Raw genomic sequence first — 25,528 nt, 5'->3', positions numbered from 1 at the left:
AAAGAAATCTGGGTGCTGAAATCTGGTGTGCTGACCTCATCTCTCTCCCCCTGGCCCAGAAGCCAGGGCTGCTCACTTCCAGTTGGCTTGAAGCAGCCTGCCTGGGCAAGATCAGTGTCCTACCTAGTATCAGTCAGAGCTCAGGAGGGGAACAGTGTTAGTAAGAGGCTGATGAAAAATTCAGGTGATTTTTGGCTGGTAGTTGGGTTCAATATGAGGGTCCACTTGGCAGCCTAGGAGCAGTGTGATGGGGCCCCATGGAGAGGTGGTAGCCGGGATCTCCACCCCAACTCCTTACTCGGAAACCAGCAGAAATTGGCCAGGCTTGGGGTTTGTGTGAAATCTGGAGGAGCCCAGGGAGTTGGTGTTCGAACCAAGCATCAACCTGGTTTGGGATGCTGTATAGAAAGAACACAAGATTTGGACCCTGTTCTCTCCATTAAGCAGCTGTGAGATCTTCAGCAAATTACATCACCTCTTGGGAAACTTCTTAACCTATCTAGGGCCACATTTTGATGTTAAATCTAAAACTACCCATTTGCAGCAAACTTTTCACTGGCAGGAGAAATGGCATGCTAGAGTAGAGCTAGTTTGGGTATGGTTTAAATTTGAGATCTGCCTTATGTCCTGTGTGACCTTGGACCATTGTTTAACTTCTGTGAGCCTCAGAGAAGCAAGCAGAATCACCACACAGGGCAGTGGCTGGAGAATTAAATAAAATAATAAAGCACTTAATAGTCTCCCAAATACTTGCTTTCTTGTCCTTCTGTGTATTTCCTGGAGACAGACATTTAGGGAACTGAATTTCAGATTTGGGGTACAGATAAACCCTCTTTGAATTTCTTGATTTTTTTTTCTTGCCTACGCCAAGTATCTTACATTCTCCCTCTGCTTGTCAAGGGAAATCACAAGAACTGTGGCTAAAAAGAAAGAGAAAAAGAGAACGAGAGAAAGAAAGTAACCTGCTTGATTTCCTCAAGTCCATTCGTTCTCTGGTTCTTAGAGGAGACTTGAGGTACATAAGACAAAGGGTTGTAATGTTTCCTGAGCTGCCCAACAGCTTTGGGAAGCTGCAGTGGCTTCCCGGCCCACAGGGTCCACTTCTGACTGCTGCACGAGTGTACCAAACAGATCAGCAAGGCTGCCAAATGCTTGGAATGGAGTTCAGCCTCATCAGGAAACACCAGGGAGGCCCGGAGCCCCAGCCAGGGAGTGGTTTCTATCCAAGCAGGTCATAACCTAAGAACATTTTATGCCAAAAACAAGCTCAAATCAAGTGATAGTGATACTGGTTAACAGGGCAAGAATTATTGTTAGTGTTTTTGTTTGTTTGTTCATTTGTCTTTTAAAGAAATGGAAGAGTTGGGGCATCCGCATGTTAATCCGTGTAAGCAATACTTTTAAAATATCGAAATACCATATTTCTTGAGTGTTTAATTGGCACAAGGGGCTTTTCATGCCTAGCACAGTGAGTTCCTGGTTTTTAGGTGAGGAAATTGAGTCTCAGGGTTGGCCACTAGCAAAATCACACCGCTACTTGTAAGCCTATTCTTCTGGAATTACTAAGAGGTGCCCCCTCCAGAAATGGCAGCTGCCACTGATGGGGACATTGGACTGGGAACATACTAAGTTCATTGAAGGCAATCATCTCCACAAACCTGTAGGCAGCTATCCTTACTTCAAAATGAGGGAGTGGAGGCTCAGATATGCAGCCCAGTTCCCCAGGGGTGCACGGTTAAAATAATCCTCTGAACTGAGTCCAGGACAAAAGCTTGACAGCTATCTCCATAGGATCCCCTGAACCTCCCATAGCACTTTGCAGCCTGTGTGTTCCTCAGACACAGAGTGCTTTGTCACTCTAGAAAGGCTGTCCACAGGACTCCCTAAGCAAGCTAGCTGTCCCAGGAACCACACGCCCCTGCTCACGACCCAGGGTAAGTTTTCGCAACTAAGCTAACAGAAGGAACCAGCAGGGCTCACTGGATATTCCTTGGCCTCTGCCTTCTGCACACCGTGTAGGAGGACACCTACCCGCCTCCTTGAAGTTGGATGGGCCACGTGACTTGTGCTGACCAATGAGCTACAAGCAGTGGCATTTCTCTTTCAGGGCAAAGCATTTGTCAGTGTGGGACCGCTTAGAACTCTCTCTTGCTTGGAACATTTGGGTTGGTAGCTATTTGTTGGTTTGGATCTCCGAATGACTATGATAGTGGAGCTACCATCCCAACACTGACACACAAGGAGCATGAGCAAGCATGAAACATGTTATTCTAAGCTGTAGTGATTTGGCTGTTTAAAAAAAAAAAAAGAAAAAAAGACAAAAACAAAACAACCCCACAACCATCCTGACTGACATGGAACCAGATCCAAAGTAGTTTTGTAAACCTTTCAAGGGACTCGGCAGGTGCCAGAACTCTTGGCATCCAAAGCCATAATCTCAAGTGTTATGGTGAGCAGGTAGGACAGGCTCACTAAGTGAAGCAGCTGAGCTTATGGTAATAGAAAGTGGGAGTGACTGGGTCACACTGGTGGGCACACACCAGTGAAATATGGGCTCTGTCTAACCACACGGCTTGCTGTTTCTGAGAAGCCAGTGGGATGTTTGTGATTTTTCATAATGGAGAAAACACAGAATATGCTGTGGCTTAAGTTCACTGTAGTTTCCCATGCCCTCAGCCTCATGTTCACGAGGAGGTTCCCGTCTGTCACCCATCACCACAAGACAGTTCTGCAAGTTAAGCGCTCAGTAATGTTGGGCATGTCCTTGTAGTCCTTAGCAGTCCCATCCATAAAATGGGCTCAGCGAGAGAAAATTATTCACTCTTGATCTTTCTCAATGCTTCTCCCCAGCAAAATCTCATACATACTCAGATGCAACCTGGATCTTGCATGTTTCCGTTTCCAGTGGTGCTATAAGATTTAACCACTGACCCCCTTCTCTACATAGCAGATCCATAAAATCAGGGTGAAGGATCTCTGGGCTCTGTCGTGCCACAATTTTCTTCCATCTAAAAAGATGTGTCACTTTAACAGAAGGCATGAGGTAGTTTCTCCCTACTAGAGATCCTCAGCATCTCTTCTTCCCCTAAGAGAAACCCCGGCTTTGATGTTGTAGTTGACTGTGATCACACAGAAGGATGTCTCCAGGGGAGCACAGATCTTGTTGTGATGTTCAAAATGGGATGATGTCTCTCACCCTGATACATCATAGTGTGTCTGATCAGAGGAACCCCTAATATGTGATTACATGCATATTTTTTTCTGGTTTGTGATTTCCAGGTTCTAATTTAATTCCAATGGTTTGAATTTAGTTATCTTTGGCCTCCTTTAGCTTTATAATCCAAACCATCAAGGCAATGCTGCTTTTAAAAATGATCTCTCGGACTCTCTTCCAGTGCTGATGATGGGTGGTTTCCATTGAAAGTCTTTGTAATAAATCTTTTCCTGTGGTCACATTGTCGACTCTGGCCTGTAACTCTTAAAAATCCATCCAGACAGGCCTGCAGATGCATTTTTTTCCAAAAAGAGCCATTGTAATATTTGTGGGGCCAGGAGTGAGAAATTGCCAATGTGTGTATGAAATAAATAGAACAAACTTTTGTTCCTGGTGGGCTCTGATGTCTCTCCCACTTTGATAGTGTGTGCGGGTAATGCTTCCATCAGTAGCACCTTTCACTGCCTGTCTTTAGTAAAGCAGGATTCCCACCCCATTTATCAGGATACTGAGTATAGGAAACTATTTTCCCCTGGAAAGCCCTTGATGTGGTTAGAATGAGACTGAAACTTCCATTAGACAATCATTCAGCTGAAATAAAATTTACCATAAAGGGCAACCCTAACATGAAGTCTTTATATGTACCAAAGAGGTCTTAATTTGAAACAAATAAAAAAACTCAAAATGCAATATGAAATTGTCAGGAAACAGGTCCAAGGCCATGTGATAAATTGCTCACAACCCAAATGTTAAAGCTTGAAAGAGAAAAATGAATAGAATTTTTAATTTGTCTGAAATTAAGTCAAGCGAGGTAGCTACCCTGAGATGCTAGAAATTTCTGGAAGTAATCTGTTTCTTTTTAACTATCCTCCCAACTTTATATAATCAGCCTATCAAGACAATCTGTCCTTTCTCCTTACTCATGTTCTTGGAATGTGTGTTCATTTCAACAAATATTTAATGGACTAGTGGGCCTTCTATGTGCAAGATAACTTACAAGGTCCTGTAGGGACTGCCAAATAAGGAGCTCAGAATTGAAGGAAGCAGTTTCCTAAAGGTGATGAATAGGCTAGGGATGTCTGCTCTAAAATACATGTTCCCTGGCCCTATCCCAAGCCAACAAAATCAGAATTTCCAGGAATCAAAGCAAGGGACTATATTTTATCCATATTCATCAGTGAAACTGACACCGAGCAGGTTTGGGTCCTACATAGGTCAGGACCTCTCTGTTCCAAGTGACAGTTACCTAGTTCCAGTTGGCTTAAAGCAAAAAGGGAACCCGTCCATTCTAGTAAATAAAAAGTCCAACAAGAGTGATGGCTTCAGGCACAGCTGGATCCAAGTGCTCAAGCAATGTCACCGGAGATTGAGTGGCTCTTCCATCTGTCAACTCTTTTCCTGTCCATTGGCTTTATTCTTAAGCACAACCTAAAGCACCATAGGATGTAGTCATCATAGTAGTACTAGTAGAGGACTTCTTACTATGTTCTAGGCACTGTACTTTACCTATTTTGTCTCTTTAGTCTTTATAATGATGGTAAGAGGTAGGGAACTATCTCCATTTAACCAATGAAGAAAGAGGGATTCACACACATGTAGTGACTTATCCAAAATTGGCCAGTTACCAAAAGAGATGGAGAGAATTAAGCCCAAAATTGTCTGGTTATAGCTTCCACTTTCTTACCCTGTCTTACACTTGAAGGTAGATTAGGCCAAGGATAAGTAAAATACTGAAAGGAAAATAGGTGTCCGAAGGAAAAGAGAGGCAGGACAGTATAATTTAGAGGGCAGTCTTTCTTTATGCTCATAAATTGCTCCATATGGTCTTAGCTCTCTGAAGATTAAGTTTTAATAGGCCCAGGAGTCTGCATTTTGGGTATTTCTCCAGTTGATTTGATACACACCTTAAAACTACAATAATTCTGTGAGTAATTCATCACAGCTTACAGGAGATCTGCTGAAACACTTGAATCCATGGACGGCATGTGCAGGACTATTGGAAAACTTCTGTTTCAGCAAGTGAGGTCTGGGGAATCATCCACAAAAAGGCAGAGAAAATTATTCCAGAGACCTCAGAGGCAGAAGGCTAACAAAATCTTTATGGTCCTAGCCGATAGGAGGTTATAAGGCTTGGACTGGTGGTTTCACTAGAGGCAAAAAAAGATGTAACTCATGGAAACAAGATTTAATATTAAAAAAGATATTAAACATGAAGATAGCTGTTTAAAAAAAAAAAAAAACAGGGTGACAATGAGTCCCAGATTTCTAACTTGGCTTGTCCTAAGAAACTGGTAAATTATGGACTCCACGAACCACGCCTCCTGGCGTTCCCACCTAATGTTACTCGGGGCTTGGTTTTATGACTTGATTTCATCAGTGGGATGTTAGCCAGCATGGCTGAGCAGAGCCCTGCATAGTGGGGCTTGTCCTATTGGAATGCTACCTTGAGACTGCCATGCTGTGAGGAAGCGCAGGTTGGCCATGTGGACGTAAACCAAGATTCCCAATGAACGACCCCAGCCAATTCCAGCCTCCCATGTGTGACCCACATGTGTGACCCTAAGCAAGATTAGTAGAGTCACTCAATTGCTGCACAGAAACCTAAAAACTGATGAGTCATCGTGATTTTAGCCCCAGTGTTAGGTCACCTCATTATGCAGCTATTGGTAATGGAAACTAACCAGAATGTATTCTTGTCTGCAGTATAACCCATGGTTTAGTGCATTGCCCTTCCTTCTCCCCTGGCCGCCAGGAACCTCAGAGTGTGCGTTACTATGTTTTCCTTAGACCAGAGGAAATGTCTAAGATTCTTCATTAGAATGTGTTCATCTCTCTCTCTCTCAGGTATTGTCTTTTTTATTTGATTTATCATATTATATCAATTGTTTCCTTTTTTTTTTTTTTTTAAGATTTTATTTATTTGAGAGCGAGGGAGAGAGCATGAGCAGGGTGAAGGGCCGAGGAAGAGGGTTAAGCAGGCTCCCCACTGAGCAAGGAGCCCAACATGGGGCTTGATACCAGAACCCTGGGATCATGACCTGAGACAAAGATAGCTGCTTAACAGACTGAACCACCAAGCCACCCCTAGTTGTTTTGTTTTAAACTAACTGAAATTACTCTTAAAATAGTCAAGGTAAATATAAAATAAAGGCATGTGGTGGATATGTTGAAGAAGGACTGATGAGGGAGAAATCACGGTGATTGACTACTATTATAAAAAATGAATTCAACAAAATATTAACATATTTTCTGAGTCAGGCCCTGTTTTAGAAGATGTGCAAGCAAACTATAGTCAAATTCTCCAAACAACTGAGAGCAAGCCCTGCAAACACCCATTTTATGGATGAATAAACTGAGGCACGAATTTTTTTTTCTCGTTCATTGTCTCACAGAGAGTGTCCAATCTAGAGTGCGAGCTCAGACCTCCCCATCTTCAGAGTCCCCAGTCATAAGTGTTCTGCAGCACATTCATCAGAGTCCAATGTTTTCTCTATTGTGTGGAGCCTATTGGACTGTTGTATGTGAAATTTAAAGAAAGAGGAAACCATCGTCGAAGTACTTTTTAATCGAAGAGTTGTCACCAGATGACCAAGTACTTCATAAGGAGCCAAAAGAGAGAGAGAGAGGGAGAGAAAAGAAAAGAAAGGGAAGTTGGAGACTAAGATTCTTTTGCCCAAATTGGACAAGCCCTGCATTAAAAAGAATATTAATGTTTCCACATTAAAACAGAAACTCAAGCCCAGCTTCTGATCCCATATTGCACTTACCAAAGCCAGTCCACTCATTGCATTTTGTCCTTTGCTAGATGCATGTTCTTTCAAATGTGTATTCTCAGACAAATTGAGTACTTTTGTAAGAGTCTATCTGAAACATTTCCAAAAAGCAAAGCTGTTTTATAAATACACAGTGTTACAGCATGCCAAGTGGTCCCCAAACATTGTACCGCCCCGTCACACCTTGATAACCTTAAAGCACTCAAGAGCCAGAAATATCCTTTGATATGTTGACTGAACAAATGTTTCCAAATATTCTGCTTGTTCTGCCCTTTGGCTCATTGAGCGATAGTATCACCAACTTTGCCTGAAAAGAGCTTATGGCATACTTTAAATGCATCATTGAACTTAGATATTAAGCTTTTATTTTTAAGTGACTGCAAAATGGAGAGCAAGAGTATTGATTCTGATGACTGAGGATTTTGAATATTAGCTAAAACCGTAAGGTTGAACGAACTTATCATGCATGCCAAATGCAGACTGCATTTACTGTGCATGCCGAATGTGGACACATTTAAGCCTCGAAAGGATAATTTTTGCTCTTGGATGGTCAATTGAGAAGGAAAGAAACACAATTTTTGAATGTGTCTTATGGAACTGTGTCATTGAACTCTATATTGGAAAGGTAAAACGTAATTCAGAATTTTACAATTTTTGGTTTTTCCTTTATAAACTGGAAGTTCAGAATTTTAAGATTCTGTTTATTTTTAACTCAAAAAATTGACAACATCACTGAACAATTGAAAGTTACATCTGTCAATTTAAATAGAAGTTCAGCCCCAAACTGTTACTTCATTGCATTTACAGATTGCCCTCTCAAGGGAGAAGTGTCTCCCCTAGAACATTCATATTCCTGTATTCTTTATGTACCTCCTTTCCAAAGACAGGAGACTGGCCAAGGTGACCTTGTGAGACCCATTCTGTCTGAACGATTCCAAACTTCAGTCCAAAAGACTGGCTTCCAAGTCCCCTGAAGGCAGGTTGAACTTAAACAGCCCAGAAAGGTGAGAAGCTGCTCTGTTCTCATGCATCCCTAATAAGGAGATCTTCACAGGGCAGCCAGGCCTGCTAAACTGACCCCTATACTTTCTGCCCCATGTGAATGCTGATCCAGGTCAGCTCGACCTCTCTGGCTTTCTCCAGGCTACAAGTGACAGCCATCATTTCATGAGGACAGTGCTCTTCTCAAATCCTAAATGACAAACACACTGACAAAAATACTTTAGTAGAGTTCTGTTAAATGCTCACTCTTACTGTAGTGCAAGAAGCAAGTCTTTACTTCCATAACATAGCACAAATAAAACACTATCCCTGGTTTGTAATTTACCACCTGGCCACCTAAGTAATGGCCAGTCTCCTGATCTGAGTGCTGGTGGTGGGAAGTAGACTTTTCCCAATTTCCCTCTCTGTTGTTTGTCATCCCCCCTTCCCCATTTTTGCTCTGGCACCAATACTTTTCAATCACCAAGGATAGAGAGACAAAATTTTGTTGAGAAGCATGTTCCTTTTTCCCAAGGATAAGAGAATTCAAGAGAAAAGAAAAACATCCTGTCCTTATTTTTAAAGAATGCTTCCCTACTCCCTATGTTGAAAAGAGCAATTTCTTATATCACTGAGGAACAAATATAGGAAAAGTTAAGTAATTCCCTAAGGTTGCCGACAGCTTTTTCTCCCATCCTAGAATTCAAGCCACAACAAAGAGCCACTTCAAAGTGCCCATGCTACAGAGTTCTCAAATTTTAGTTAATAATAAGGTTTCTGCCTACCCTGAGTCCAGTGGGTACCAGAAAACTTTTCTGTAAATGAAATAAAGATCCCATTTTAAATATATGTTCCTCCCCATGCCCCCCAAAATATAATTTACTTTAAAATATCATATTTGAAGAGAAAACAAAGATAGCCCCCTAGACTTGATTGTTTTTCATGGTTTCGGGAACTGGCGGCTTCATTCAAACCCAGAGAATCTGTTGAGATTTTGCAGTATAAGCAAAGTCATTGACTCTTGGGGAACTTTTTCTTCTAAAACGACAGCTATTGTTTTCAGGGTAAAGTGTTTAGACCAGGGTGACGGCCTCCTAAAATTGCTGTGTGGTATAACTTGGCTAAACTTTAAAGCCGAACAAAAGAATCTGAACATCCAGGTGCTAGTGAAATGACAGATGCTGAAACTGCAGTAGTTTTAAATCTTAATGGCAAAAGTAATTAAACAGAAAGGTGACCAGCAAACTTAGGAAAGGGTCGGAGATAAGATATAAATAATTCCTTCCAGCTGCAATCTGGCTCTCAGAAAAGCTGATGCTATTTTTATCTCCAAAGGAAGAACATTTTTTTCTTCCTGTAAACTTGTTCTTTTCATCCTCAATTGTGGATATGATAGCTTTCTCTGGGTTGAAGAGAAAGGAAAATAAAAACTTACCAATTGATCTCACAGCTCAATTTTCCTTCAAGGGTCACTTAAAATTGGAAGCATTTCATCGGACCCATCAGAGAGTGTGGGCAAAATGCGAAGTCCAAAACCCAACCGCTTCTCTGGAACTAAATGGAAAGATACTATTGTTGAGCCTCTCTGAGGGGAATGAACATTTTTCAATTGTTTGGAATGATGGAGCCACATAAATGGCTTCTTTAATCCCCTTATTTTCTCCCTATCCAGAACCCTCCAGAACCCATCCACAATCCTCATTTCCACCACCACCATTTCCACCCCAAACCCCACCATCCCTGCTGCAGACCCTGAGTAGGGGGCTGCTACAGTGAGGACAGAGTCCCCTAGAGAAAACTATGTAGAAGATTATGCAAAGGTCTCGGTACAAAGCCCAGTTCCGCCTCCTCCTAGCCCTGTAATATCGGTGAGGTCACTTTCTGAGCCTTGTTTTCTTATGGAGAAGTACAAAGGTGGTTTGTAAATGGGGAGACTATCTCTGCTAACCTTGGGTTGTTGAGAGGCTTCAATCCCATAACCCATGTAAAGCTTCTGGCATGGCCCTAGACAATAAGAAGGATTTAAGGTTGGCTCCTGATCAGAGCCCCTTCCCCTACTCAGTTACTACCTCCACTTTGATCAATCCCAGCAGCACCAAAGTACATTTAAGAGGAAACATGGGAGAAAAGACGAGAGGCAACAGGAGAATGAAGGCAAATCCAGAAACCTCCAAGTATTCAACACTCTGCCCTCTTTTCACACTTTTGTCAGCAAGAGCAAACAGTGGGCATACCACCAAGAGCAACTCATATTTATTGAGCACTTAGTCTATTTCTGGCCCTGCGTGGGGACTATTCACAAGAGATACCTTTGCTCATTCAGCACATGTAATATGAAGTTTTTGACAGTCCTGTCCTCTCTTCATTTCAAATTCCATTTTCTATTTAAATTCTGGAATCTCTTTGCTTCTCGTACTTGGAACATTAGTGTTTGGACCAGAGGCCAGGACCTGACACACTTACTAATAAGATGTTCAACATTTGGTAGATTTTGTTCGTTGTTGCAGACTATAGAATTCCATCTGCATTCTGACCCTACAGCTGCGTACTCCCTGTAACCCTCACCTCACGCCACTCACAGGTTCATGGAGTGTATCTTCTGAATGGTCGCCCATGTCCATAATCAAGCAGACTTCTGCCCAGGGTTCATACAACTGCTCTTTAGCCCACCAAGAGGACTTTTTTTTTTTTTTCTTGTCTTCACTGAATTTGGGGGGATAATTTCTACAACATACTCTAATTATAGCAGTTGTCTGGGAAAACCAACCGTGTGGCTCCTAGAACTCTTGGGGCCATCAAGCAGCTATAGCCTCTGCTAGACAGAAGAGACCCACTCCCCCATGAGAAATCGTGTGCAGTGCACCCACTCTCAGTGGGTGATGGGGAACCATCAAATCCAGCTGGTTCTTGTCTGGTCAGCTCAGAGGGAAGCTCTCAGATCCACATATGAAACATTCTCCAACCAACAAGAAAAAAAAAAAAAGACAGTAAATAAAAAAATAAAGAAAAAGTTGGAATTCTAATGGATTTTTTGGCCCTTTAAGAGAGGGGCCAAAATTTCTTCTCTCTTCCTTCCTCTTACCCTCTCTTGATTCACACATACTCACTTAGACCCTGTACTTCCCTTGGTCCTCCCAAAGGAGGAGCCTGATCAGTTTCTCCTTTGGTTTCTCCTCTTGAGAGTCTCTCCTTTCTTCTTGGGTCTGTTAGTATAGGCCAGCCTCAGCTCTCCCTCTTGGGAAGAATCAGCCAGGACTCTTTCCCTTGGCTTCCCTCCTTGGCTTTCTCTTTGGGCAATCCCTCTTCTCTGTGGCAAGTGTAATTAGTTTATGAACCCAAACAGGTATTAATGTTAGCAATTAGGGAAAAAATCAGAATTATTGGAAATACCTCAAATCATAAATCGTTATTAAATACATCCAGCATTCTTCATATACATAACTCATTATTAGGAATATCAAAAAATTGTCTAATAACAAAGATACATGAATTTAGCAGAAATCACAACAAACTGTAGTCTAGATTGGATACCCAAATGCTAGAAAGTACTGGGGACATTACTGGGGAGTTTTAAATGCGAACACTCTACTTATCCAGTAAGATGAACAGCTCTACAAAGAAGTGTGTATAGAAATTGGCAATTTAAAGATCTTTTTCTTGGGTGCCTGGGTGGCTCAGTGGGTTAAAGCCTCTGCCTTCAGCTCAGGTCATGACCCTAACCCTTCCTCTCTCTCTGCCTGCCTCTCTGCCTACTTGTGATCTCTCTCTCTGTCAAATAAATAAATAAAATCTTAAAAAAAAATAAAGATCTTTTTCTTCCCAAACTTATTTCTTTGAATACCAATCACAGGTTTATAACAGAGGATATCATGGGAATAATCTTAGCATTCACCTTATTTATCAAAAGAATGTACCATTTGCAGTAGAGAGTGCCATGAACATGTATTTGTAACATGGCCCAGCTACAAACAAAACCAGTATGATTGTGATTGCTTCTTTCCTCCTCATTCCATCCCAGTTACTAGAAACATTGTCTTTGATCTTCAACTCTGCGTGAACTTCTCTGACTCTTGCTTTCTTCTTGACATCACTGGATTCCTTTGTAGAGTAATGTCTCTAAGTGATGTCATTATTTTATTCTTAGAATTAAGATACATTTTTCTATTTTCCGGACTTCTTAATTTCTTTTTTCTCAGGATGTGAGATTCAAGAACAAACAAACAAACAAACAAAAATTCTTTTTCAAGAAATGCCAGGAAGGAATCTCTACATGGGAACTGTTATTTTAATAGTTATCTATTATTTTGGCATAATTAGGAATATCTTTTCCACTCTTATGGAAGTAGCACCTTCATTTCCATTCGTGGATCTTCCCTGGCTGTACTCTGGGGCCATCAACCATGGTGCCCCAATTCCCCTGGTAGCAAGAGATCTACATTATTCTCTCTAATGGCTTCAGGTTTCTCATTGACTAGGTGTACATGGTGTAGCTCACTGGTTCCTTATTCAGAGCCATTTAGCAGTTGTTATTTGTGGGCATGGAGCTCTGCTAAAATGACAAAGAAAGAATCAAAAGATAGTTGATGTTGTGTCTACTCATTGGAAAAAAACAAGATTATAGGAGTTTCACTGGCTCCATTCTTCCCAACCTCCCAGTAACTTAATTGGGACATTCTAATAATTTATTAATTTTTCTTGGTGAATAATAATTCCTTTGCTTGGAACCAAGAACACTGATTCAACTGGCAAATAAAACAGGCTCCAGAACTATTTGCTTGGGCCAAAATGTTTGATCAAATGGCCCATACCATGTCCATTCAGGACATGAGGCTATCTCTCTTTCTTTGGGGCTCACAACTTTTTGCTGCCTACATACACTTGGCTTGGAATAGGCTTATCTTACTAATAATCATCTGATTAGATTTCCAGGGTTTGGTGTGAGACTTAAGAGAACGGGTCAAAAAACATCACCAAACCACATATCTTTGGCTCTAGATCTAAGAGTAAATTTTCACCCTAGGCAACAGGAAATTCTTCCTAGGCCTAAGGGGCCTTTTCTAAAGAAATGTGTTTTTTAAGATTTTATTTATTGATTTGACAGAGAGAGAAAGAAGAACACAAGCAGGGGAGCCCAATACAGGACTTGATTCAAAGACCATGGGATAATGACCTGAGCCAAAGGCAGATGGTTAACAAAATGAGGCACCCAAGTGCCCAAGAAATACTTTCTTTGGTGCACCAAGTATTATCTCTTAAAATAATTTTTAAATTTACCTCTTAATTAAAATGTATGGATTTCACTTTTTCTTAATCTAGATTTCCATTTTCTTTTAAATGGCTAAAAATATCAAGAAATAAGCCGTGTTTCTAAATGACAGTCCTTTAAATGGGTCACACATTCTCACTGAGCCCAACGCTATACTCTAAGCTTTACTTTTCTGCATTTATCTGCCCAACCTCTATTGGTGGATGAGTTTGTAACATCTGCTCTATACGATCAGCCAACTCAGTAGAGAACTCAAGTTTGAGGCCAAATCCTCCTCTACATATGGAATTTCCGGTGCATCTAAAAGGGTAGTAGGTGGCCAGCTGAGGAGAGGATTCAAAAATATAGTAATGGGGAGCCAAATGAACTTTCGATCTTTCTTATATCCAACAGGTGGTTATTGGTTGGGGTAGAAGATAAGTTGCTAAAACAGAGAAACAAAGCAGGAACATCCACATAAATACAGTAGCTCAGGGGCACCTCGGTGGCTCAGTGGGTTAAAGCCTCTGCCTTCGGCTCAGGTCGTGATCCCAGGGTCCTGGGATCGAGCCCTGCATTGGGCTCTCTGCTCAGCAGCGAGCCTGCTTCCCTTCCTCTCTCTCTGCCTGTCTCTCTGCCTACTTGTGATCTCTGTCTATCAAATGAATAAATAAAATCTCAAAAAAAAAATACAGTAGCTCAAACAAAACAGGTTTCTCTTTCTTGAAATATGACAGAGGTAGTCATAGTTTTCCTTTTCCTTGAGAGAAAGATGTCTCTGCCTTCCTCTCATGTGATTTCTCACCCACTTGATTAAAGATGGCTCACACTCCACATCCAAGATCCAGCTCATGAGATGGGGAAGAGAAAAATTCAGAGGAAACAAACTGCATTTAAGGAAGCATCTCAGAAGGCACACCCTACTGCGCCTGCTCTCACTCTCTTGGTGAAAACCTACCCTCTGCTCTAAGGCCTTTAGGAAAAACACTGGAAAGATATTTCTTCTTAGAGAACACACTCACACACATGCAAACACACACCACCACTACCACCACAGCCAGAGACATCTGTCTGTAAGCTTTGGATAGTCCTTATTATTATTATTATTTAATCAAACAGCAACAAGACAGAAATGAGGAAAGTATCTTCCTATCAACTGGATTATACACCAAATTTTGGCTTTCGATACCTCGTTCCCGTTCTTCCTATTCATTCACCTAAGAAGTAAGACTTCTATTTCTAAAATTACACATTTTCTGAAAATGCTTAGAGCGGAAGAAGTCCCTGCTCACCTGATTTTTATCTATTTTTTTTAAAAAACCTTGCTTTTTTGTTTTTTAAATATTTTATTTATTTATATGACAGACAGAGATCACAAGTAGGCAGAGAGGCAGGCAGAGAGAGAGAGGAGGAAGCAGGCTCCCCGCTGAGCAGAGAGCCTGATGCGGGGCTCGATCCCTTTAAAAACCTTTCTTAAAAACACATACACACACACAATACAAAACCCACACTCTGAGTGTGTGTGTGTGTGTGTAGTGAATATCACATCTAATAGGGAAAAGGTCAGAGAAAAGTATAGTCACACAGTGGTGTCTCCCCATGGGTTCTCCAAATCTTTGATCAGAGTTGCTTAGCAGTCACTTGGATCATCTGGTTTTTCATCCAATAGGAGACTTGCATCTGCCATTTATTTCTGATGACTTTAAGGCTACCCCCTAGGGTGATCATTCTACCAGGAACGTTTTAAGAAACTTTGCAGTTAAAGCCACATTTTAAGATGGCTCAAAAAAAAAAAAATCTCTATTATTCACAAGGAACCATAGCTTTCATATATTTTTCAAATTTTATACTAATGCCAGAAACTTCATTTCATAGCCCCAATACATTGGAGCAGTAAAATCACTGCTGCTCTAGGTAAAGGGGGAGTCAGTGGCCATGATCTCCAGATGACCCTTTCTGTTATGCCTCACGAAAATCCTTGAAGTCTCTTTGAGGAGCCCACTATCCCTTTGTGAATACTGTGTGAAAACCATATTTGACATCTTTGTTCATAGCCTGAGGTTCAAGATGGAAGAAATAAGGGAAAGACATCCAGGAAAACGTGTGCCTTTTCTATATAACAGCAGAGTAATCTGCCAATTCTCTTGGTTCAGGAGAGTAGAAGAACGTGGCCAGCTCAGGCATTATGGGGACAAAGCAGTGGTGTGTTGTTAATAGACTCGTGCAGTTTTTCGTGCCAGACTTGCTTGTACTCACAGCCCTCCTCTGACTTGCATCCTTTTAAAATGTGAAGCAGATGCTGTTTTGGGATCTAGTGGGATCATCACAGATTATTAAATGAGAAACCATGGGAAGCTCAGGTTCCCCATCTGTAGAAGAACAAGGTGGCTGCTTTCTCTGCCCGGGAACAGTCTTGCCCCCTTGCTTCTGTGATTTCACCAGAGAGGCCTCTCTGACCACCCACCTGTCCTTCTGGCATTCTCTGTTCCCTTACTCTGCCTTCTTTTTCCTCCACAGTGCTTCTCACTACCTGACATCATGTGTATTTATTTGTTTCTCATCTCTCTCTGTACCAGAATTCAATGTCAGGAGAGCAGAATTATTGTTTTGTTTTGTTTGCTGCTCTCCCCCCTGGAGTCCAGGAGAGCTTTTGGCATTTAGTAGGTGGGCAGTAAAATGAGTTAGTTGTTTGGCGCCTGGATGGCTCAGTGGGTTAAAGCCTCTGCCTTTGGGGGCACTTGGGTGGCTCAGTGCATTAAGCCTCTGCCATAAGCTCAGGTCATGATTCTAGCATCCTGGAATCGAGCCCCACATAGGGCTCTCTGCTTAGCGGGGAGCCTGCTTCCCCCTCTCTCTCTCTGCCTGCCTCTCTGCCTACTTGTGATCTCTCTGTCTGTCAAATAAATAAATAAAATTAAAAAAAAAAAAGCCTCTGTCTTTGGCTCAGGTCATGATCCTGGGTCCTGGGATCGAGCCCCACATCGGGCTCTCTGCTCATCAGGGAGCCTGCTTCCCCCTCTCTCTCTGCCTGCCTCTCTGCCTACTTGTGATCTCTGTCTGTCGGATAAATAAAATAAAATCTTTTTAAAAAATGAGTTAGTTGTTGAATGAATCATGAGATTGTTGCAGAAAAGAAAAAAAAAATACACGTAAAATGTTCCACATGGTACCTGGCACAAAGAAGGGCCTCAGTGCAAATCAGTTATTTGACTCTCCTCACCACACGGAGACTCTAAAGATGAAGACTGACTGCATGATTTCACCCCCTGCTTCCCTTCTTGCTAGATCTCTTCAATCTGTTTCCCAAGTTACAGCAAGGACCGCCACAACACCAGGAGGCACATCCACACAGTAGGTTTTACATTCCAGTTGTGCTCAAGTCAGCACAAGAAGTGAAACATCACATACAGTTTGAATTACCCTTGAAGATTCATTAGGAAGACCTTCTTTCCAAGTCCAACCAGCCAGGTTTCCCTCCAGCATCTCACTGGAGTAATGAGTTTTTGGTTGATTATCACATGGAGTATTTGGCTTGTACTAGGGCCTATGATGTTCCAAAAACAGTAATAAAAATTTAAACCCTGATAACATTTAACACTGGTCTCTTTAAACACCAGGATGTTACTCAGCAAGGTGAGATTCTAATGACATGAGGGGTTCCTGGGGTCTGAGACCAAATGTAGATAAAGACTCCCATTTTCTCAAAGGTACACCACACATGCCCTTAACAGACTGGAAGGTAGACCAAAATTATCATCACTGATTCATTTCTGTGTTTCTTCCATCTTGACCCTTATCTCCCTCTGCTCCCTCTGTCCCCCTCCCTCATTTCCTTTCTCCTGTGCATACAGCTGAAATATTATGAGTTAGAGGTATGCGTTTACTAAATCACTAGTAGTGACCAAAGACTGTTATGCTCAGAACATTTTCTAGTTGGAAGGATCTTTAGAAGACATCCAGGTTTTTTGTTTGTTTGTTTTTGTTTTGTTTTGTTTGCTTTTACACAAGGTATACAAGGAAAGTGGAAATAATTTGTCTAAAATCAACGAGTTGTGGTTCTGGAACCCAGTTCTGTGGCCCCCTGGTGCAGTGACTTTTCTCCATCTTGTTTATCTGCCCCCTAGTGTGTCACATGTCACCCTTCTCCATGTCTTACTCCTGAAACGACTCACCAGAAGGGTTGTAGCCACCCTGACTTCCCTCCTCTCCTGGCTCAGGATCCTTGATGCAGGGGGCATGCTTCTTCCCCCATGCCTCCTCCAGTCCCTTGCCCCTTTCTCACTGCTCCAGGAGTCCATTGGATTTCCACAAAGCCCTGGAGCTCTCACTTGCTGCTCTGTAATTGGGCCGGTGCCCACCTCCTCCATCGCTTGGCAGCTACTGTAATTCTTGGTGGGAACCATCATTTATGAAGCCCCTGGCATGGGAATCATGACAACATAGGGCATCAGAGCCTAATATTTTCTTTCTGAGTCACGTTGAGCAGAGGCAACTTCCTCACACAAAGATCAGAAAACACATCCAGACAGACAGCATGAATGAATAATGAAGACGACTTAGAGACTCCAACAGTATAAACAGGACTGCATTTTTTAAATAATAAGCATTCGCATATGATGCCAGATGATTCTTGTAGATTAGATTGTGGCTCTGAATGACCTCACATTGCACATATGCCCCGAGGCAGGTTTTGACGTGGTGAGACATTACACAGAACAAGGTTGCTGCCATAGAACCAACAGAGATCTAGAAACTGACCACTTAGAGGTTGGAGTCTTCTTTGTGTTTTGATGGGTGGTTTCGGGCTGGTTTCCCAATGATCGAGCACAAAGCCACCACTGCCATTAGGGCACCTCCTCTCCATCCACCCTTTTGTTCACTCCCTCACATCACACACACACACACACACACACACACACACACACATGCATAACCACATACTCAATGCTCCTTTCAGAAATAAATACAGGCATCTCATTTCCTCTTTGTCCAGCCTCGCTCTTTTACATATTCTCAAGGGCTGTGGCTATGAAGAAAATTGTAGAAACCAAGGTGGAAGTGCCTTGGCAGCAAGGTTAAATTGGAGCAGTGCTGTCCATGTACTTGTCCAAGGTCGTTTGGTAGAGTGGGACAGTATTTACCCAGTGCTCTCTGCCTTCAGAGTTCTCTTTGCTTTTGATTCCTACTTGTGATCTTAAGTCTCTCCACATGTTTCCCAGACTCTCCCCCACGCTTCACCATTCTATTCATTCAAGTGGGAAGAGGGAGGGAGACGAGAAGGGAAAAAAAATTGTATAAAATTTCTAAGTGTACAACCCTTCCTTCAATCTTCGGGCTAATGCCTGAGGTAACAACTAATAGCCTTTGAAGTTGTAAGTGGGTTTGAGTATATTTTAGTGGGTGTCTTTACAGTCCGACTGATGACATTTGTTAACATAGCTTTGCTCCAGTGGTTTCTTCTCCTAGCAATGGGATGGGAAAACCTTAATACATGAGGGTATCATAAGATAAGTGGATAATAATCAGTGGGGACACGAAATGGTGCACAAATCAACAGTGTGTTATTTTTAGAGCATTCTCACGATAGGATTTATCTTAAAAGCATTTCTAAGTGTTAGGATCTAAAACTTTCACCATGATTTACTGAAGACATGGAGAGCACATGTGAGTCTTGTTTGGAAAATGACAGTATGTGGATACCATTGCTTGCTTCCCCCCCCCCCCTTTCAGTTTCTTACAAAATTGGTGGGCATAACCAAAAGACCAACATAAATTCTCGCTGGTACCCTGCTGTCCATGTTCAAAGACTGGGAGTATTTGGTGTAGATGATCTATGTACCAAGGTGATATTCTAACAGAGACAAATTATGTTCAAACATCTGAAAGTCATCATTTCTATGCATATGCAGGCATTTTGAGAAAAATCTACAAGAGGATCAAAAACAAGATTAAACCACATCTGTTTGGGTTTAAACAACATTGTCTATGTAGTTCAAAGTTGTTTCCTTTTGTATAAAAAAAAAGAACTGCCCAGCTGTTTTTTATCTTAAATTCTTAGCCTTTATCAAAGGAGTGTTTTCATTGGCTAGCCAATGTTATTTCTAAAAGTTGAACTAGTTAGGAAAGGGGGTTAAGAAAAAGAAAATATGCTTTATTCATCTTGGTTCTAGTCCCCAGAGCCTTTTCTTGGCTCTGGCAGAAAACTAACGCAGGGGTTCTGTTCAATTCTAGATAGAAATGCTGTATCTACTGTGTGTCATCATGTCATAAATTAGGTGCTCCATCGTTTTCTACAAGTCATTGATGACAATTGACACTGATAAGAAACATGAAACAAAAAGTGAATCCTCAGAGGCATGAATTGTTTAATAAATGAACAACTGACTGCGGGGGTGCTCTGGGCAGTGCGATGAGAAAGGGAATGTGCTCGAAAGCCGCCACCTATCAGAGGATGGTCTCACTTAAGAGCGATGTGGGTGCAGAGAGAGACAGCACCGGTAGTGTGTTTCTTTTGGACGTCTGACACATTTATAACATTACAATATCACATCTGGTGATCAAGTCTTCCTATTTCATGAGGAATAAGCAGGCTCCACTATGATGTGCCACTAGATGGTTCGTTGGAAATGAAACTTGAAAGCAAAAAGTAAGAATGAATCAAAGGAATATGGTATGACAACCCAACCACTCTAAGTAATCACTTAGCTGCTTTGTGGTTAGAAAATTCTTCATGTAATGTCCAGCTGTTTTTACCAGGTTGACTAGACAGCATAACACACACGGGTTTCCACAGACACGGACACAAATGGACTCTATTGTACTCTCCATTACCGTTTATCAACAGTCAACAGGTAACTTGAAGGAGGATATCGTTGAAAAGGCAGATTTTCATCGTAGGATTTATAATCAGTTCTCCTTGAGGCACACCAGAAGTGTTCTTCCTTATCAAACACAACCAGTTGTAAAGCTTTTCATCATAGTTCATGTCAAAGAAGCAGTTTCATTCTTCCTTAGTTTTGTTCACCATAAAAACATATTTTTGAGACTGAATAAATAAATATGAAGCCCTGGGCATAAGTGCAAAATCTGTTGCATTTTCTCCTTCATCAGCTTTTAGCCACTTTTTTCTTAATATACTCAAAATCCCCAGTTGAGCTCCGCTCTTGGGCTCCAGGATCCTACAGCCTGGCTTCAGACCTGACTTTTGCCACTGACTAGTGAAACAATTTTGGCTACTTCACCTCAGTTTCCTTCTCTACCCCATGGAGGTAAAAACATGACTCATCTCATCAAATCACTGGGAAGATTAAAAAAGAAAAGACATGCAAAGCACCCAATGCAGTGCCTAGTCATAACAGTTGCTGGAAGCATTGTGTCACTGGTATTCTTCAGGCTGTTCTAAACCACCTTTCCTTTCCTCTTTTCCTCACCCCCTGCCCCCCCCCCCCCCCCACTGCTCTCCCGAGAGCTCAGATCATAAGCCAGGTTCCCACATGGAACACGCAGGTGAAATGATCTTGCCACTTGCATCTTAAGATCGCTCCCTATGTTCACCTCTGTCTGTTCCATAGCTCCTGCTTCTGGAAAAGCCATGCTCTCCCTTTCTGAGAGTAACCCCTCCATCTCTAAAGAGAGCACATGACACGTGCTAGTGTGAGCCAGAGGCAATCACCTCTGCTGGGCCTGCGCGGCGAGAAAGGCCACCATGACTGGGTGGTGCCAACCGCCCTCGATTACAGAAAGGAGAGGGACAGAAAGGGTGTTACATGTATGCCACCAAGACCTCCATTCTTGGTCCTGGCCCTTCTTTCCTCTGAGATCTGACTCCGTCATGTGTCATCCTTCTCAATCACATATTCCATGCCTCTGTCTTGGGAATCACTGAAACAACATCAGAATAGGCCTACCTACGACTCTGTCGCATTCCATGCCCCCCCCTCCCCGAGACTTCTGCTCAGTTATTCTCGCTCAGCACCTCCTATTCAACAACCTTCACAGCTCCTACTACTGACAGAAAAAATAAGCCACTCTTTTTAAAGCTGCTGGCGGGGGAGGCAGGGTGAGAATCAGAGTTTTCCAGCCTTATCATAGAAGAAAAATGTTAAAGTCTTTTTAAAAGTAGATAGAATTATGAGGATTTTTGTGTCAGACACTATGCTAAATGCTTTGTTCATTCTCTCTTTTAATCTTCACATACATTCTATGTGATAGGTCTTATTATTATCTCCATTTAATTAATTAATAAGGAAACTCAGGCTTGGAGAGTTTAACCTTGCTCAGGGATTCCTGAGGCAACATATTGCTGTTTGATCATTTAGTGGGTTTCTTGTCTCCCTCACACCCATATACATCTTGGGACCAGAGAAAACCCACTCAGTGCAGAGTAGGTGCCTGGTAATTCCTTTAAATCAAATGGGCCAAACATATCCCTTAGCAGTCAGAAAGTTCAGCTGCATGGCTTCTTAGTGCATCTCTGATCTTCAAAGCTTACATTCCATCGGCCTTTTACTTCTCAAAGCATCTTTGCATACTTACTTTGTCCTCACAACAAGTGTATAGGGGCACCTGGGTGGCTCAGTGGGTTAAGCCACTACCTTCGGCTCAGGTCATGATCTCGGGGTCCTGGGATCGAGTCCCACATCAGGCTCTCTGCTCAGCAGGGAGCCTGCTTCCCCCTCTCTCTCTCTCTCTCTGCCTGCCTCTCTGCCTACTTGTGATCTCTCTCTCTCAAATAAATAAATAAAATCTTTAAAACAAACAAACAAACAAAAAAACAAGTGTATAATCCAGCCTGAATGGTCCCATTTTGTGGATATGGAAAATAAAGGACAGGATGGCCAAGGCCACACAGCAACAAAGTCCCTGTGCTAGAAAATGGAAACCAGATTCTCCCAACTTAACCAAAAACTTTTTTAAAGATCTTAAAGATTTTATTTATTTATTTGTAAGACAGAGATCAAAGGTAGGCAGGGAGACAGGCAGAGAGAGAGAGAGGGGGAAGCAGGCTCCCTGCTGAGCAGAGAGCCCAATGACCTGGGGCTCGATCCCAGGATGGTGAGACCATGACCCGAGCTGAAGACAGAGGCTTAACCCACTGAGTCACCCAGGAGCCCTAAGCCAAAATTTTCTTAAGCTCAAGCTTTAATCCCATCTCTGGAGATGCCTGGAACAAGAGCTCAGAGGCTGCCAGAAGTTGGGGAGCTACGTTATTTCTAAATCAAACAGCCACTGAAGTCATTAGTGTGAGAGTGTCCGCCCCCAGCGTGTGGCTTGTCTGCCCACTTCTTGCCTGGGAGGTGATTTGAGGACAGAGTCTCAGCTTCACAGTGAATGTCCTGGTTTTCCTGAATTTATTTCACAACCACCCTGGATGTTATTTCAACACAGTTTATCTTCCTACACAGTAATATATCCCTTTATAATTTCAAGGCAGATCCGACCTGGACTGGGGCTTTTGAGGCTTCTGGACAAAGGTGGCACTGAGGCTTATTCAGGGATTTGAATTTCAAATGGGCAGAAGAGAGCTTGGCAAAATGCCTTCCCCTGGAAGGTTGGACGGAACTGCCAGCAAAGGAACATGAATACTGCTTCTTTGTTGGGCTGATCTTCATCCAGAGAAAGAAAAAGGAAGCACAAAGGTGTTTCTCAAAGCGGTAACAGGTAATTCAACGGTTTTCAGAGAGTATTTTTTGTCTCTTGGTTCTAGAAAGGTGTGGTTAAGGAGATCTTCAAAAGAGAAATAAGGAAAAAGCCAGCCAGCTCAATCTCTAGTCTGGCCAGCTTTGGAACAAGGAAGCAGCTGAAAGATTTTGTTGGTCATTCCGATTTAGTTTTCTGCGCAGAAGGTTGACTCAGAGTTGGTTCTGGTCCAGTACTGGTTTTGAATCTTCTGTTCATGGGGCTTCTATATTTACATTGCACATTTGCGGCAAGTACAGTCTTTCATTGACATCCGTCAACCAGCGTACCTTGTCCCCAGAACATAGATCTTCCGTTCCTTCACAGAAAATGTTCTGTGAGCGTCATGTTTGACAAGAAGCAACAGGAATTGATTTTGAGCCATCAATCACTTTTTCCCTGTAGCTGATAAACGTTTGAATTTGTGTAAAAAACAAAACCCAAAAAACTCAAGTTTGGTACCATCCCCGTATCTTCTCAAGGCTGGCTCCTTTTTTCACTCTGATCCTGTCAAACTGTACCTCCTCCAATAGACTTTCCTTCCAATGTAAATTCCAAGATCACCTCATAAATAAGAAGTTCTGTTCAGATATGATAATGGTGGTGAGGTTTGTATAAAAAGAAAAAAATGGTTATTTATTTTGGAAATACATGGTGAAATATTTATAAGTGAAATAATGAGGCAGAGTTGGTGGAGACAGAGAGGAAATGGGATTGACCATGGGTTGGCAGCGTTGAAGGAGGCTAGGGTGACATGGGGGTTGTTTTCCTATTTTCTCTACTTTGTGTGTTTGAATTTTTCCATAACAAAGAAATCTGAAAATAATTTTTAAATGAATATAAAGTACTCTCCCCTCAGTCCCAATACCTACAATGGCTTTCCCTGCTTTGCTTTGTCTCACCACTAGATCTCAGAGGTCATCTTCTCAAAGCATCATTGGTTTACTTCACCATCCCCCACCAGAATATAAGCTCCATGAAGTCAAACATCTGATCTGAATTATTCATGTCTTAGTAAGAGCACACATGATGAAACATTCTATATGTTTCTATAGAAACAATCTATAATCTACATAGATTTATATCTCATATAGTGCTCTAACCAGAAGACCTGGGGCAATTTTCACAACTTACTGCATTTGTTTGTTTGTTTGTTTGTTTACCTTCCACATGGAGATAATTTCTCTTCTTCGGGAATATTGTGTGCACCGGATAAATAAACCAAAAGGGTCAGAAGAGTTTTCAGTTTCTAGCCTTTTAGCAAATTAGCATCTTTTAGTTTTTTCTTTGTTTTCTGTTTGATGTATTAGTTGATAATTACAATTTAATCATCTCAACCATTTGGGAAGATTGGGCAGTTAAAGGTTTTTCTCTTCACATTTTTCTTAAGATTTTATTTATTTATTTGAATGAGAGAGAGAGAGAGAGAATAAGTAGGGGGAGCAGGGGAGGGACAGAGGAAAAGGGAGAAGCAGATTCCCTGCTAAGTAGGGATTCCCTACGCAGGGCTTGATCCCAAAACTCGAATCACGACCTGAGTTAAAGGCAGACACTTAACAGACTGAGCCACCCACGTGCCTCTTTTCTCTTCACTTTTTAAACTGAGAAAGCAAAAAGTCTAATTTTGGCTTTACCAGTTCTGACCCGATCTATAAAATTCTTTTTGCTGATTTCGCCTGCAAAATGGAAAACCAGAGCACATGAATTGGCGTAATCATTAAGATGAGAAAGAGAGAAAATATTTGGAACCTCATATAAATGCCCAGCCAAATTTTATAGAAATCCCAAACACATTTGAAATATTCAGCAGTTCTTCTAAGGCCTGATGACAGACTTGATGGTCTTAATTTTTCTCTAATATGTAATTCTCTGTTATAGTACTCTACAAAATGCTGCAGCATATCATTAATGCTTACAAATGTCATAAAAGTACACAGAGCAGGAAACCTCCCAGCTAGAGAAATTTTACAATCTGCAGATAGAGGCAGTTAAGTTTAATCTAGGGAGCTGGAAGGGGGAAAAAAAAAAAAAAGCCAGAATGGGTGTGTATCTTGTAGAGAATGTTCCTACTTGTTCTTTTGAAGTGGGAGGAGAGTATTTAAGAATTGACAGTGTTTGACTGTAGAGGAATATGCAAAATAAAGTCCAAAAAGTACTCCTGGTAAAGGGAAAAAGAAACAGGAAAAAGGGGATGGAATTCTGAATAAAAAACCAAAAACAAAACCCTGTGTTGAAAATGGTAGAGGAACAAAATAGGGAAATAATGTGCCTGCAAAAAAAAATTTTGAAGGTAAACCTTGGTTTGAAATTGTTGGAAATAAAAGAAAAATTAGCAAGGTGAAAATGTGGGATGTTGTATAACATTGACCACCAGGTGCATTAGAATGTGAATAAAAGTATGATCTCAGGATTGAAAATAATCTGAGCTGCTAGAAGTCTGTGATGGTTCTTTCTAGAGTTAAAGAGCAAATGTATTTCAGTTGTTGAAATCAATGAGTGAACCAACAAATATTTAGTGAGAACCCACTGCAGGTCAGGCACTGGGGATATACAATGGCAAGGCAGACTGATGGAGTCCCTGCCTTCACAGCATTTATAGTCAATGAGAGAGGCCAAGTATTAATTAAGACCAGTATC

Source organism: Mustela nigripes, chromosome 2 (assembly GCF_022355385.1).
Source record: "Mustela nigripes isolate SB6536 chromosome 2, MUSNIG.SB6536, whole genome shotgun sequence".
Classification (NCBI taxonomy): Eukaryota; Metazoa; Chordata; class Mammalia; order Carnivora; family Mustelidae; genus Mustela; species Mustela nigripes.
This window is presented reverse-complemented; position numbering follows the sequence as displayed.